We start from the raw sequence: 16730 nt of genomic DNA, 5'->3' as shown, positions 1-16730 counted from the left end.
TCAAAGACTCTCTGCCACTGTCACCCCACGACAAGAAGCAGAGGCGCCTCACAACAAAAAGGGAAGGCTAGGCCATAATGCCAAGTGCTTGCCATTATTTCCAATAAAGATGTGTACACAGAGCACGAGGAAACGGCATGTTGAAGGAGTCAAGATGGCCATACCAGCAGGAGAGGGGAAAAATATCAAGCACAGTCCTCCCTTCTTCTTACCTTCCCCCAGAGAATGCAGCTAACATCCGGTGCATCCTGTGCTGTGTGTGTCTGAGGAGCGGGTGGTATGTGACATGCCTGCGACAGAACAGAGCCCCCGCACTTTCAAAGACTCTCTGCCACTGTCACCCCACGACAAGAAGCAGAGAGGCCACACAACAGAAGGGAAGGCTAGCCCATACTGCCAAGTGCTTGCCATAATTTTCAATAAAGATATGTACACAGAGCACGAGGAAAAGGCCTGTCGAATCAAGATGGGCAAAACAGGAGGAGAGTGGAAAAAACATCAAGCCCAGTCCTTCCCTCTCCTTACCTTCCCCGGGCCATGCAGGACCCGGGGCACAATGCTCATGCTGCGGTCCGGAGCCCAGCAAAAAACCGAGCGAGCAATCCCGCTCAACTGTGACCCCAAGCCCCGCAGGTGGCACAGGAGCAGCGCCGCACCTGAGGGAGCCGAGGGCCCCGCCACACAGCCCCCCCCCAGGGGGCCAGCTATCGGTGCTCCACAGTGCCCCGCACAGGGAAGAAAAAGTCCAACCTGGATGTGGGGGAGGAGTTATAGGAATTTAAAGAAATAGAAGAAGGTCCTGTGTCGGAGGCAGGGGCCTCATGAAGTAAGTACTGGGACGAGGAAGAGTGGACGTGGAGGTAATAGTTTTGAACAGTAGTGCTGAGTAAATATTCTTTAAAATGTACGATTTGCATCCCTTTCTATAAAAATAACAAGTCCCCCCCGGTACTATTCAAACAGGGCCAGAAAAGGAATGAATTGCCATTTACAATTATGTCCACTTTTTCCCTGGTGCCTGAGACAATTTCATTGCCCTGTCCGACCCTGCTCAGTACACACATAAACAGGATGATCGGCACATGCACACAGGAGCAAACCGTACCAGCCATCTGTGCCCCTAAACTACCAACAGCAAAGTTAGTCTGCACTGTGATCTGAGCTCATGCAGAGGAGTAGTTCAAGCATCAAACTTCTTAAGTTAGTTTAGTTTAAGCAATACTGTATGCTCATGCCAATCATGCATTGCCTGCCTGAATGTAGATCCCCTGCATAGTCAATTGCCGCTGTTTACAATCCATTGTTAGCATGAAAAATGTGTTTCCAAAAAAACCTTCTCTGTCGCTACAACATAGATGCAGTGCCACATTTCAAATTGTTATTAATTATACAAATGAAAGTTATGCTACTCTGAGCCCCTATCTCCAATCTGCGGCCAAACACTAGTATTAGCCTAAGTGCGATCACCTCCTCACCCTGCTCGCGCCATTCTAATGAGCACTATATATACTCTGCTCCACGCCACAATCCCAACGGTACAACACTGAATCAATTGACTAAGCCCCCGCGCGCACATGTGAAATTAGCCTCAGAACAGCCCCTGCACAATAATCTAAACACCCTATCAGCAGCCCTCGAACACCCCCCAGCCCAACAGCAACTCTGTGCTCCCTTCGAACTATGGTTACAGCCTACCCCTACCCCCACCTGCAAAACAGAACACCTACTCCAATGCAACACCACAACCCCCAAATCATTGGCACAAATATGCCCCAGGCGAACAAACTCTCAAAGAATAGGACCAAGGAACCACATAAACGAGGCACGCCCACTCAATATCCATCTCTCCTCGATATTGAATTACCTCCTCCTACTCTATAGCACCATTACTCTCCAAACTACGCATACCTGCTAAACAACAATTCTGCTACACCAGAGCACTCTGCAGCATCACCCTCAAAGAACTCAGCCTGCACAAATGGTACCTTTATCTACCATAAGAACGGCCTGGCACGACTCCTCTGCCATAGACACCACCCATTGCCTTGTCCAACACCATTCCTCCCTAACGCCCCTGCTTTCTCAACCACACCAACTCCTCCTAATACCCAAACTTTGGGTAGATCACGCCTAATACACCTATCCTCCATAACCACACGCAATCTAACTACAACCAGACCCCCCTACCCCCCCAAGACATGTCAGACTATCAGCACGCACTCACCACAATCACCCCATCCTAAATACCCAACAGACCTTCCCCACAACACAATCCCACACCCCCCACCAAGTATAATCAAAGAGAACTCTGTAACCAAAGCCCAGCAACCCGACTCCACAAATGAGATGCTGCAAACCCTCCCCAATACCACAGCTACCCACCCCCAGGCTCACTCAACCAGACCCTTGAGACCTTACAATCCTAACAAAATACTATCAGGAGCCCTATTCAATGTAAGATCCCTTGGAGCCCACGCAACCGACATACATGACTGTATATTAGAACGTAAACTTGACTTCCTAGTCCTCACCGAAACTTGGCTACACATTGCATCAGGCCCACAGTTTACACTAGCGGTCCCAGCCGACTGCACCCTCCTCAGAACTGATCGCACAGATGCTATTGGTGGAGGAGTAAACATCATTTACAAAACCACACTACAGTTTAGGGAATGCAAAATGGAATCACTTATGGGTTACGAAACCCTTCTTCTAAAACTAACCACCGGCCCGAAGACAACATTTAACTTCCTAATTGTTTACAGATCGCCAAGTGCGACCAATAACCCAGACATAGATGTCACCCTACTAATCACACCCATGCTCAAACCCAACACAAAGTACGTACTCCTAGGAGACCTCAACCTAGGCTTCAACGACCCACAAGACAGGAAAGCAACAGCCTGCCAGAAAGTGTTAAGGATTTCAATCAGGCGACACACACCTTGGTCTCGGCCTAGTATGCAGCGCACAACTGAAATGCTTATCTTTTTATGTTGATTCAATATTGAGATGGTACACCACTCATATCACACCCCCTTTTCAAATACCCTGGGTCACAATGAACCATGAACCAGGCTGGTTGGTAAAATACAAAATGAATTTATTCTAAAATTCAAAAGAAATCATACACTGTTAATATGGGGCAGTAATCACCAATGGGGTGATAATTTCAATGAAAATGTGAGCAATGCACTGGGTTTATTCACAAGTGGCACATATACACAGCACAGCAGAATAGGAGCACTTTTGGTTTAGGTAAGATTGCACTTAAGTTAGAATTGCCCCTGCAATGTTCCCTCAACCCACAAATAATCAATTCTGAGTGGATAAACAGAAGCAGCAGGTAATGAGGAATGGCAAATAGGAAACAGAATTCAAATCTGACCTTCCCTCCACAAATAAGAGAGAGAACTCCTTGCAATGTTATAAAATGACTCTCGAAATGGACAAATAAATAATGAATGCGTGTGAAAACCCTTGAAGCAAATATAATTCCTCACTAAAGCCACAATGCAAATACACTAACAATCACAAATAATGGATTACCAAAAAGCATACAGTTTGAAAATGAGTGGCAGGGTTAACACAGGTTGCAGCAAAAAGACACGTTGGAAACTTTGCAATTCCTGCCTCAAATTACCCAAACCTGTTTTTAATAAAAACGAGTGAAATACACTGATTCGTTTATTTGGTTGTTGGGGGATAGCTATATATCTCAGGTACAATATGGAAGTGAAAGTAAGTCTCTAGCTGGTAAATTGAATGAGTTATGCAAGATCTAGTGAGGTTCGTTTTTAGGAAAATAGAGCAGTGAAAAGAGGAATCGGCTTTAAAATTGAAAGGCAAATCTCACTTAAACTAGATTTAACGGCTAAGAAAAGAGGAACGCCACCCGTGAATCTCAAAAGTTACGCTGCAGTTTTAACCCTTCACGCAGTGTACCACTTTTCTTAAAGGAAAACTAATTTATTTAAACACAATATCGCTAATGACTTAGAATCTATGCAAGACAGAAATCAAGGAAACGTGGCGCTAACACTAGAAATCAAGGGCAGGGTTGCAAGAATGATTGTGACAGTTTGAACACGTTATCAGGATAGGATAGGATAAGGATAGGATGACTTAGAGAGTGGGATAAGGACAAAGACAAGATAGGCTATGGGTTTGGATGGGGTGGCAATGGATACTAACAGTCCAATTTTTAGATTTTGGACAGTCACTACACGGAAGGACGCCTGGCAAGCAGCTTGGCAGTTCTGGTCACCGGGTAGCACTTCTGGACTGGCAATTCTGGTCACTGGATACTACAGGTCAGCTGGATGGCAGGTTTGCAGGATGCATGCAGTTAGTGGGATCAGGATGCTTCCCCAAAAACACCACAGATTTCCCCTTTGGTTATTTAGTGGTTTTCAGAATTTAGGCCTTGCTGGTGCAGGATCAGCAATGCTTGGGTTTTGCAGTGGGCCCTGCAGTAGGGTCAGCAATGTTTTGGCCTTGTAGTTGGGATCTGGATTCTGGATGGATGGAACAGGAACAGGATGCCGGCGTAGGAGAATCGGGAAGAGTGTCTGTGGGTGTCTCTAGAGTCTTATCAGGGCCTCTTATTTATAAGGCCTAATGCCATCATCACAGTATATGACTGGGGAAGGCTTAACTAAACCTGCCTCTAACAACAAGATTGGACAAGGGTGATAGTCTCCGCCTCGCTCTCAGTTGGTTGGATTTCAAGAAAATGATGTCAGATTTATGGTGTGAGTTTTACAATGTCCAAAAACCTCCCACAATTATTTTAACTAAAATCCAATTTTGCCAAAACATACATTTATACAATTGCAATCTCTTAGCGAATTATATACACAGGTTACATATTTTGTGCAGCACATTGCAGCCCAATCCTCCAGTTCGTGAGACCTTGTTTCGCACTTCTACCAGTATTTCATGCTTTTTAATGAGATTTATATTACTAAAAATTCTAGAACTTTATACATGGGTGTGGATTATCATAAGGGATGTATGTACAAAAATTTGCCTTGGCAACATAAATGCTTTTCTCGTAATCTAAGTCCCTATTGATAGCTCTCTGGCCCTGTGTCTGAATACCTCATACACCCGTAGTGTGGTACTACCATCCCTGGTTGGCAATGGTGTGCCGCCTACAAAAAGGTGTAGAGATCCTTGCCCTCAACTCTCTCATTACTTTCCTCAATCTAAGTGATTAGGTGCACATTTCTTGGTGGTCGGTTTTCTTTTTAATATTACCGCCCCCAGTCTCTGTGTCTTATAGTTAAAACTGCTTCGACCAAATGGTCAAATACAACATAAAAAGTTTTTTTTATCTATCAGTAAGTTAACTTTTACTGTTGGATAAAGTTAAAATGATGTTTTAATTGCTCGAGCCCTCCCCTCAAGATTATGTAGGGTCTCGGAGTTGTGGTCATCAGCCCTTCAACTCTTAAATTTGTCAACCGGTTTCAGCGCTACTAATAACTGGCCGCCTTCTTCAGGACGGAGAATCTTGCATTCTCAATAACAATGTGATTTCTTCAACAGTCTCCACATCTTGGAAGGTTGGAGAGATTCTTCGGGTTTCTCACGGGCATTCCGGCTAGTGTCCCGATCCCTGTAGGGTTACAGAAGTGGACAATAGGTGATAGTGAACAAGGGAGTGTTCTTATACAGTACTGTGTGTTGGAACTAACATACTGGGGGAGAGAGGTGTTACCTATAGTTATCACTTGGTTCTCTCTAGTGGTTGTGGTTGTCTTGCCTGTTACACTAATGCACTTGGTGACTTCCTGCGTGATCAACCTACAAGAAGACATCCTAGTTTGTCATATTATGTACCAACTATGTTTCAGATTAAGCACATGCTAGGACATTCATGTTAATTCTGCGTAATATTACAGTACCTGTAAGGTGTGGGTCCCTCCTGTCAGGCTATATAGGTTCTTTGTTTAGGTACTGGCAAATCTGTTGAGTCCAGTCCTCTTCATGCTCAGATATGAGGTTTTGCTGTGGAGAGGAGAACATATGGGGTCAGTTTTTATGGCCCAATAGCAAAAATGCCATTAAATAAATGCAAGTCTTAAAAGAAAGCCCATAACATTATATTTAATACGGCAAACTTTGTACATTTTTACAAATTCTTGCTGCCGAGATAAGTCTTTAAAGTTTATTTATAAAATAGTCTTTGGAACCAAAAGGCAGTCCATTGTCACTATATCATTTTTATCCTTCCTCCAACTGCAACCAACTGTCATTTACTTCAAGACAAGGTGGGGATTTCTCATCTTGATTAGAGGTTTGAGTGCCCCTTCACACTTCCAACTTCCTTGCCTTGGGAGTCCCATTGTCAGTGGATTTCTGTAGACTAAGTTCTTTCCCACCTGTAATTATCAATGGGTTGTTAGTCTCTGCTGAGAGTTTAGGGTGCGATTCCCTTCCTCAGGGGGAAGCTTCAGGGCTGACAACTGGAATAACTGTTTTTTTGAGAGCTTGCAAATTCAGCCAATGTGGTTTAAACTCTTTATTTTCTTATTTTGGGTTTAAAATAAACCTGTGAAAGAAAATAGCCCATGTCTGTATTTTCACCAGCAACAAAGCCCCTTTACATTGCTAAGTAAGCAGGCTTTCATTCAACAATTTATTTTTAAACAGGCCATTTTTTTTCTTCAGTCAGCAAAGCCCATTTTTACACGTGTTGAAAACTGCTAGCATTTCTTTCTTTAAATTCGGTTTGGCAGCTCCTTCAGATGCCCACACTGTCTTTGCAGCTATAGTCATTTCCTTGAATGTAGGAGTTTTATCTGAAGCATAGATACATTGACACTGACTTGGCTCAGAGAATTAAACTCTTTTTGAACTGCTGAGCATGGATACTTTTGGAAAGAAATAAACGTGTGTTCCCGTGCGAGTGAAAGTGAAGATGCTTATTGATTTCTCTCAGAGTTGGTTTGAATGGACCTATCACTCAGAAATTATGCCTGGTTTTGGTGAAGCACAGTGAAATATCCTGGGCATGACAGGGCCTTTTTAATCACAGTGGTTTCACAATGAACAGGTGGAATTAGCGTCAAAGCAGCATTTTTTAAAGGGTGAAAACGTTTCATTTTGAAGGGGAATTTTGGGGTTTCAGCAAAGCAGTGCTGCCTTTTTTTACTTTATTCCATTGATATGTTTCAGAACACACTGGCACACTCCTTCAGTGTGTCCCCTTATTCCACCCTGCCTGAAGGGTGTTTGGCAGGACGATGCAGCCATCTTTGTGTTGCTGCAAAAATGCAGTATTGTGGTCCCGGTGTGCACAGGAGCCAGCACAGTCATATTGCCCTTTCTTGCAGACAGGCAGCTTGGTGATGTGGTGAAATACTGTTGAGTGGGTCAATACATCCCACAAAAGCATTCTGTGAACTGCAATTCACTCAAATAGTTGAAGCCCCCACCCACTCCAAAGGAAGAATCCTTGATTGGATGCTTACCTTGTACACCACAGTCACCATAGCAGACATCCTTGAGATGCAATGGACTGACCACTATCTAATCCACTTTAGCATAATCCTCAAATCAGAACTAGTAACAAAAATGCCTAGCTTAGTACCCATCCAGGTCAGAAATGCTCGTAAACTCACTCCCGAAAACCTAAACCCGTTTCTTAAACAATTAATGAAATCCAAACCCTCAAATGACATTAATACCAAAAACATCTTAGACCACTACCACCAATGCCTAAAAACTGCAATTGGTGAAGTAGCCCCACTCAAATCCAAAATACCCAAACCCAAATGCAGCTCCCCATGGTTTAACAATGAACTCATTTGAACTTAGAAAGGGAAAAAAGAGCCCTAGAACACCTAATCAGGAGAAACCACTCCGCGGAACTCAAAACCAAACTGCTAAATCTCTCTAAAACCTACAAACACAAAGTACTCTCCTACAAAGCCAATTCACAACAATCGGATTGCCAACGCAGCCTCAAATACGAAAGAATTATTTATTATTATCAAAGAACTTGAATCCCCCATCCAACCCATCAGCCCTATTACCATTAGCAAAGCATGGTGTACCACCATACACGATGCTCTAGCCGCCAATGTGAACACTCTCCAAAGCAAAAGAGCTGCACAAAAAGAATTCCTTATGTCCACCAATACTCCCTCATATCCCCCTTTCACCACCACAAGAACGGACATACTGGAATTTCACTTCCAACAAGTTAAATGATCAAGTCCTTAAAACCATAGCCTCCCTTAAGCCATCCAATTGTAAAGGTGACAACTTCCTGGCCAAAGTAGTTAAAGACTGGGCCAATATCCTATCCCCCACCATCACCAACTTTGTGAATTAATCATTTAAATCTAGTGAAATACCAGCATCCATCAAGGCTGCATGGGTTACTCCCCTACTTAAAAAACCCACCCTAGACCCCACCAACCTGACGAACTATAGGCCCATAACAACAATACCATTCCTTCTTAAAAGCATTTATAAAATAAGCCTACTCCCAAGTGCAAACCCATCTAGAACAAAACCACTTGCTTGGTGACAGACAATCCGGATTCCGGCCCAGCAACAGTACAGAGACAGCCATTCTAGATGGATTCCATCAGGGATTTGGGCAAACTAGGCATTTTACTACTGTTGAACCTCTCTGCAGTATTCGACTTAGTGGACCACGACAAACTATGCCTCCCCTAGCCCCCAACTACCACTTCTCAAAAGAAGCCACCAATTGGATAAAATCTTTCCTATTAGACCGTACTGCAAGAGTGGCCCTAGGAGAAGAAGCAGCCAATCCCATCCCCTTCCTCTGCCTATCCCCAACACTATACAATGCATACACAATGTTACTCTTTGCGGCACTAGATGCCATGGGAGTAATTTACACAAACTTTGCCGACGATACACAAATTCTTATTCCCATCTAAGGCAACCTTGAACAAGACACAGCTCACATAAACAAAATGTATTCCCTTATCCGAAACTGGATGGCGAATAACAGTCTCTGCCTCAATGGAGAAAAAACTGAGATCCTCATAGTAGGCTCCCCAGCCAAACTCAGCAAACTCCCTCCCAACTACACCTCCATCCTAATAGATGGCACGCCCATCACCATTTCACATAAAGTCAAAACCCTAGGAGTCCACCTCGACTCCAACCTCACTATGAAAAATCACATTAGCGCCTTATCAACTTCCACTGCCTGCACAGACAAGCTAATAACGCTCAGTAGACCCCTCCTCTCCACTGGAAATTGCTTGACACTAGCCAGAGCCCTTATTCTCACAAAACTAGACTATTGCAATGTCCTACTGCTAGGCACCTCAAAAAACAATCTAACCAAACTACAACTCCTACAAAACAAAGCCCTTAGAGCAGTTTTAGGAATAAACAGAAGATAACATATTTCCCAACACAGAAGAGATGCCCACTGGCTACCAGTACAAGCGAGAATCATCCACAAAACACTCACAATCGCCCACAAATGTATCTCCAACACAGCCCCCACCTACCTCAATCACATCATCTCCCGCAAAAATACAACAAGAATCCTCAGATCTAGCGACAACTTACACCTCCACATACCACGCCTCACCACCTCTAGAGCAGGCAACTCTAGCTTCCCCATAGCAGGCCCACCTATATGGAACTCACTCCCCAACCACCTCACCAACGAAAGCTCCTTCCATAAGTTTAAGAAACAACTAAAAACTTGGCTATTCATCAAATACTAAACACCCAAGCAACAATTAACAATTTGTGTGTACTGTGCAACTGAACCACTTTGCTTGTAACCTATGATTAAGATGTTTGAATAAGATATAAGAGAACCATTCGCACATGTAACCGAATTCTAGCAACACAAGATGTAATTTCCATTTACAAGATGTCTATACGCCGTGATACCCAAGGGTTTGGGCGTGTAACTAAATGTAAATAAATAAATAAGCAGGCTTTGCAAGAATCATTAAGAAGAGCAATTACTCTAGCTAATGGTGAAAGAGCAGATAATCTGTGGGGAAATACTGGTTTAAATCGAGGGATTGTCTTGCAACCTCATTCTTAAGATCTGCTGATTTCTGTCGCCATAAGCAATGTTTTCTTTTACTTGAACCGCACCTGGCACACCTCCTGCAGCTCCCCTCTGAAAGCAGTTGGGTGGCTGCATCGTGTGGGATAGTTTCAATGTTAAAAGGGGTATTTATTTATTGATGCATTGTTCTTCGGGTACCTGTTTATTTATGCAATGTTTGTCGGATACAGGTATCCAACAAACATTGCATAAATAAATAAACCGGGTCGTGGCTGAGGACTGTAACTTCCTCTTGTAACCCCTTGCATGGGGTCACCAGAGGAAGTTAAAGTTTGCTTTTCCTGTAGCTGTGACCTGTATCAAAGTGAGTCGGGAGTGTTTAGTCTTATTTCAAAGACGACACACGCACACCTGCAGAGAAGCAAAGCTGCCTACAATGCACGCCAACTACCCACACCCCACTGCATCTCCCCTCCCATTAAAATGCAGGCATTAAACCATTCAGTGACTAATGGCCCATCATTAGCAGTTTTGTGCGCTGCATTCTGATTGGAGTGGCTGGTCATGGGGGCAATGTGCTGCTCCGGCCCCTTACTCCATGCCATTGCGGGCGCTTTCTTTCTTTAAAGTTTTTTTTTTGTTATCCCCAGCGCAGAGCATGGGTTTGGGGTGGCTGATCTAGGGTTCCCTGATCCGGCAAGAGCCGGGCCCAGTCACCAGCGCTGTGTCGATACCATTTTTACTGCATGCGCATGCTTGCTTCTTTTTCTGCACTGCTGCTCATCCGATGTGCTTGGATGTCTCCGGGGCTGCCGAGCCCCTGCGCCCGGGGGATGGATATATATATATATATATATATATATATATATATATATATATATATATCCACATATATCTCGCCACCGGGGCTGGGAGGCAGGAGTGCTGAGGCATGAAGTTGCCTTGCCATGATTTCTGTAACTTTACTCCCTTTACAAGGTGAGGGGTTCTGGCTTGAACATTGCAGGGACATGTGCCTAACTTTACCGCTCAGTGCTGCCAGGCAGTTATGGGCAGAGCCAGCCTCCAAATTTTGGGGGCTGGCTGGCAGTTTTGAAAACTGTTAGTGAGACGGGACATTAAACCTATTGCGCTACTGATCCACCCCTGCCCATCCTACCACCCCCTCCCCAAGCCTAGGAGGCTGAATAGATATTCTGCCTTCCTTTGGCCTATTAGATCCATCTTTCACCCCAACTCGCCAGAGGCGTAGCCATGATTCTGTATCAAGTGGTGCTTGGAACTAATGTAGTAGAGCCCACACTGCAGAAGGAAAGGCACTTGTTCTGCCCAAGCCAAATGCATAGGAGTGACAGAGTAGTGAGAGAGGGCAAACCAATCAAGGGGGGCTGTTGTCCCCTTTCAGAAAAGTTTTTAAATAATGGGCTAAAATAGGTACACTTCCTGTGATAAGTTAGGTAAAAAGCCACACAGTTTACAATTGGTTTTGTAGGTTAATGTCTAGCCACCAATAATGCACAGGAGCACTTTCAAACACATTTTCATAATGCCTTTGCCCACTGTTAGGAAAGATTTCCATTTCTGTGTAATTTTCCCTCCAGTTGTGAACCCCCCCCCCCCAACTTTTTGTTGTTGCCTCCGCTGCACTCCGCTGGGCTTTCACTCACTTTGTTATGGGGAACTGACATGCCCTTAAAGACAGTCAGTACTGGGAGACTTTGTGTACCTTAGTCCTTTGCAATGTTGCAACTTTTCTGCAACATCTTACCAGTGTACACAGTACCTTTTTATAGTACAGTGTGCAGGGGTCTTCCTCTTGTTTTCAAAGACCCTAGACTCCCTCAAAGGATTTTTTTTGTAGAAGTACAGATGTGCCTTGGACGGGATGGTGGCAGCTTTTACTTTGGTATATTTTTAACCCTTTCTTGCCATGCAAACTGAAAATCGCGTTTACTGTGGTTGGCACAAGAAGATGGTCTGGCTCCAAAATGGCCATACCACAAGGTTCTTTGTCCTGTCCTTTGGCCATCTTGTCCCTTTTGCCTTCCCCAGGTCAAGCAGACCTGGGACAGTCCTTATTTGGTCATGCAATTGCCTGCGAAAAGCAATGCTTTCGCAGGCTTCTGCATGCCTTGTGTGTGTGCCTCCAGGAGGTGGGCTGGACTGTCTAGTTCCAATACACATCCTGAGTGCCAGAGAGTCTGGTGTGCTGGGAATGACTCGGACCACCGTGGTCCATGATGGGTCCACGTCTGGCATGGCTGTATGTCAGCAGGTCTCTCATTGGGTCCTCTTTGTTTTGGCGTGAAGGAGATTCTGGATTAGAGATGGGCCCAAACAGCCATACCAGGTCTCTCTAGAGTTCTCACTGAACCTAGGATAAGATCCAAGCATCCTGAAACCAAGAAGTTGAGTCGGGGAGCCGCTGGTGACCCGCTGGAAGGTTTGGCAACCTGAGCACGCTGTTGTCCCACAGGACCCCTCTGCCTCTGATCGAACTTAGGTCTGCAAAGGTGATTCCACCCATATGAATAGTGGAAGCAACTATTCACGGCACCTCCACCTTTACCTAAAAGCAAGCCTTCTCGGAAGTGTTCCTGGGCCAACCAGTGAACTGACCAGCTTGCATGGGACTTTTGCTCTGGAACTGCCTCTGTTCGAGTCGACACTTGAGACTTTGGAGATCGTAAGCACGGGATAGAAGGCACTCTCCTGCCGAATTTCGTACACCTAGGCACCCAAGGTCTGATATTAGGAGAGTACACACGAACCCGAGTGTGCACGGTCACCGTGTAGCCCAGCCGTGGTGATGAACTTCAAATTCAGATCCCAATGCAGGTAGATGAGGATTTAGAGGAAGATGTGGCCCGAGGAGAAAAAACTATAGAGGAAACTCAAATGCACAACATTTTTTAGGACGGGACCAACAAGAATGGGATCCGGACCAGAGAGTGACCCGGAGTATGAAGACACTGTGGTGAATTTATGAGACTACGAGTTTACCCAGATAGATTCTCAAACCCTGAATAAAGGTCTAGGGTTTGTAACAACAAATAGGCACAATCGGTTTACATTTAGAGAAGAATTCAGTGAATTTATGAGAAAAATCCACTTGAAACAAATCTTTGAAGACAAAATGGATTGTAACGAACCAGATAGTGGGCTACACAAAAAAATCAGACTTTTGTCCCCCTATACATACACAGACCGCTGAAGCACGGGTGTTTGAAAGTAGAGTGCTACAGGAAATTACAATGTTGGAGGGAAAAAACAGAAAAAGAGAAGACATTTCAAAACTTGAATCGAGAAAAAAACGCTACATTAAAAACATTGCTATTAAAAGAGGCAATAGTGATCCGGAAAGCCGATAAGGGCGGTGCCACGGTTATTCTAAACAGAAAAGACTACATAAATGAATGTATGAGACAGCTAAGTGACACCACCAGCTATCAGCAACTGGAAGAGAACCCAATACTAAAATTGGGTAGTACTATCCTCCATAAGGTATTGAAAGCAGAAGAGAGACAATGGATCACCAAAAAAGAGGCAGAGTTTCTCCAAGTTGATAAACCGAGGATTCCTCAGTTTTACATCCTGCCAAAAATACACAAATCCCTCACTAGACCACCAGGGAGACCTATCTTATCTGGGTGTGATTCTGTCCTTGAGCCCCTATCAAAGTTTGCGGATCACTATCTGCAACCAATGGTGAGACAAATGGCCTCTTATGTCAAAGATACAACTCAAATAATAAGAGAGGTAGAGGGCAGACCTTTCAATAGAACAAACGAGATTCTGATGTGTTTAGACGTGGTAGCTTTGTATACTAGTATACCACAGAGGTCCTCACTCGACACACTAGAAGAGAGATTGCTCATCGAAAACACAAATACTAAAACCTCAGCCTCCTTCATTATGTGGTGCACAGAAATGGCACTTATGGAGAACTACTTACATTTCAATGGTTGCTATTACAAGCAAATACAGGGTACGGCTATGGGGGCCACTCTGGCACCTATTATTACCAACCTGTATATGGAGGTGTTTGAGAGAAATTTCATCACCAATTTCAGACCAGAACCCCTACAAAAAGAACATCCATCACCACGGCTGGGCAAGCTCCTGGAGAAACTGGCCATCTCCCAGCTTAATCTCCATGCTGAATCTGTTGGTAGTCTTCACGACCATCAGTCTGGCTTCAGAGCTGCCAGAAGCACGGAAACTGCTCTCTTGAACATCTGTGAGGACCTGCTCTCGAACCTTGATTCCAACACTCTGTGTGTTCTCATTTTGCTCAATCTCTCTTCTGCCTTTGATACTGTCAACCATGCCATCCTGCTCCACCGTCTCCGTGATAACCTGGGTATCACTGGTCAGGCACTGGCGTGGCTGACCACTTTCCTCTCCAATCGACCCTCCCAGGTCCAACTGGGGTCCTTCCTCTCTGACATCTTTTTCTCTACCTGTGGTGTCCCCCAGGGATCTAACCTCTCTCCCTGGCTGTTCAACCAGTATCTGGCACTCCTTGCCCACCGCTTCGCCGCTCTCTGCCCCAACTTTCAGTGCTATTCGGATGATACCCAGCTCATTTTCAGGCTACCCTCTGCCGCCTCGTCTTCTTCCCTCATCTCTGACTGTCTGTCTGCTATCCAGGAATGGTGTGCCGCCAATGACCTCTGTCTTAATGCCAGTAAGACAGAGATTCTACTCATCGGCACACCCACTCCCTCCTTCCCTGCAGCTCTCTGGCCGGCCTCACTTGGCCCTCTTCGTGCTCCCAGCTGTGAGGCTAAAAACCTCAGGGTCATCTTCGACTCCACACTCTCCTTCACTCCACACATCTGATGTCTCTAAGAAGTCACACTACCAGCTGCACCTCCTCAGAGGTATTCTTTCTTTCCTCTCCTTCCCCCAGAAGCTCACTGCCTCCAGAGCTCTGGTTCTCTCTAGGCTGGACTACTGCAACAGCCTCTTTCTATATCTGCCCGCCTCTACTCTCTGCCCTTTGCAACTCACCCAAAACCAGACTGCAAGACTTGTCCTTGGCCTTAAGCCCAGGGATCATATTGCTCCAGGGCTGAAATTTCTGCAATGGTGCCCAGTGGTGGCGAGGATTAAGTTCAAAACCCTCTGCATTGTCCACAAGGCCTTCTGGGGCCTCAATACCTTCAACTCTCTCTTCCTAAACATCTTCCTTCTCAAGCTCTTCCCTCTTCTGCCTCCAACTCCCTCAGGGTCAGTCGCTTCTCCAAGCAACGAGTTGGTGGTAGATCTTTCTTCTGCTGGGGCCTCCCTCTGGAACAGCCTCCCTGCCTCTCTGAAACTTGAGGAGAACCATCTCCGGTTCCGGAAGCACCTCAAGACCTTCCTCTTTGTTTCTGCTTTCTCTCCTCCTCTCCCCTGCTGATCTACTGGCTGAAACTGCACTGGTTACCTGGCTACCCTCTGATCGCGGGCCCAGTTCGCCTCCCCGCTAGTGGCACACCAGTACTGCCCCCCTGGCAACCCTTGCACCCGCAGACTGTTTCTGTATCCCTACAGCCCCCTACCAGCACTTGACACCTGATGTCTGCACTTAACCTTGCACTTGCCACCAGTTGGCCACACTTTTTATTTGTCTTTTTATTGTACTGTTTATCCTATGTACCTCACTGCTCCCTCCCCTGCACTTGCATGATCTCAATGTCACCTGGCCTAGTAAAATCGTTGTCTGTCTGTCTTCCCTCTGTCCCCCCCGTTGCCTTGTCGCACCTTGAAACACTTGTGTATAGACGCTTTATAAATGCCATACCATTAAAGGAGAGCCTCGACCCCCTCGTCCCCTCCCCCCTGCCCCTTATTCCGCTTGTTCAAGCTGAGGAACATTGTTTGCAGTATGTGCATCAGTTTGAGATTTGTGTATTGTGAAAAGTTAAGTTCAAGGTCAATGCATCCCTAAAGAGGTTCTGTAAAGCTTCCCCCCATGAAAAGCAAACAATCCAGCATTCAAAGACTAATTTTGTATTGTAAGTTACAGATGCTATACCCGTGAGGCTGAGCTGTTGTATTGCTTTTACGCCATTTATTTTAAAGAACATATAGAGATATTGGTTACCCCAGTTGATTTTCCATTGCCTTTTCAGTTCACAGTAGGGCGAAGTTGTGCCAGCCTTTGGGCGAGGGGGACAGTTTTCTAAATCCCTCCATGACTCTAGCTGTCCTCCATCTACGTTTGGTTTATGTTTAACACTTGAGAAAATCGCTACATAATTTAATAAATACAAATGTAAGTTTCAGGGACTCGTACAGATTACTGCATGTTCTAGTTATACTTTTTTTTTTTAATAACTTTATTGGTTTTGAACGAGATGAATAGACATATCATAATCAATAAGACATTCCCAATTGTGTATCTGGTGTCTGTTCTTCCCGTCCCTCCCAACCCTCCCTCCCCCAAGACCACGGGAAAGCATCGGTGACCTTCATACCAGCTTACGAGCCGGGGCTGTTGCCGCTGTCTGAGGCGTTATCAGGTGCTCTGGGGTGTAGTAGCGGTACTGTCAGTGCTACCCAACGTTGTAGTTCTTTACTAGAGTCAAGTCTATGTTCTTGGATTGCCGTTTCCCATGCTCCGGTCTCTGCTGTTATTCACTTACTAAGATATCCCCACCATTGTATTTCACTTGGACATTTTGGGCTTTTCCATCCCATGGCTATA

Source organism: Ambystoma mexicanum, chromosome 14, assembly GCF_040938575.1.
Source record: "Ambystoma mexicanum isolate Mex_15411 chromosome 14, UKY_AmexF1_1, whole genome shotgun sequence".
In the NCBI taxonomy this organism is placed as follows: domain Eukaryota; kingdom Metazoa; phylum Chordata; class Amphibia; order Caudata; family Ambystomatidae; genus Ambystoma; species Ambystoma mexicanum.
Note: the sequence above shows the minus strand (reverse complement) of the source record.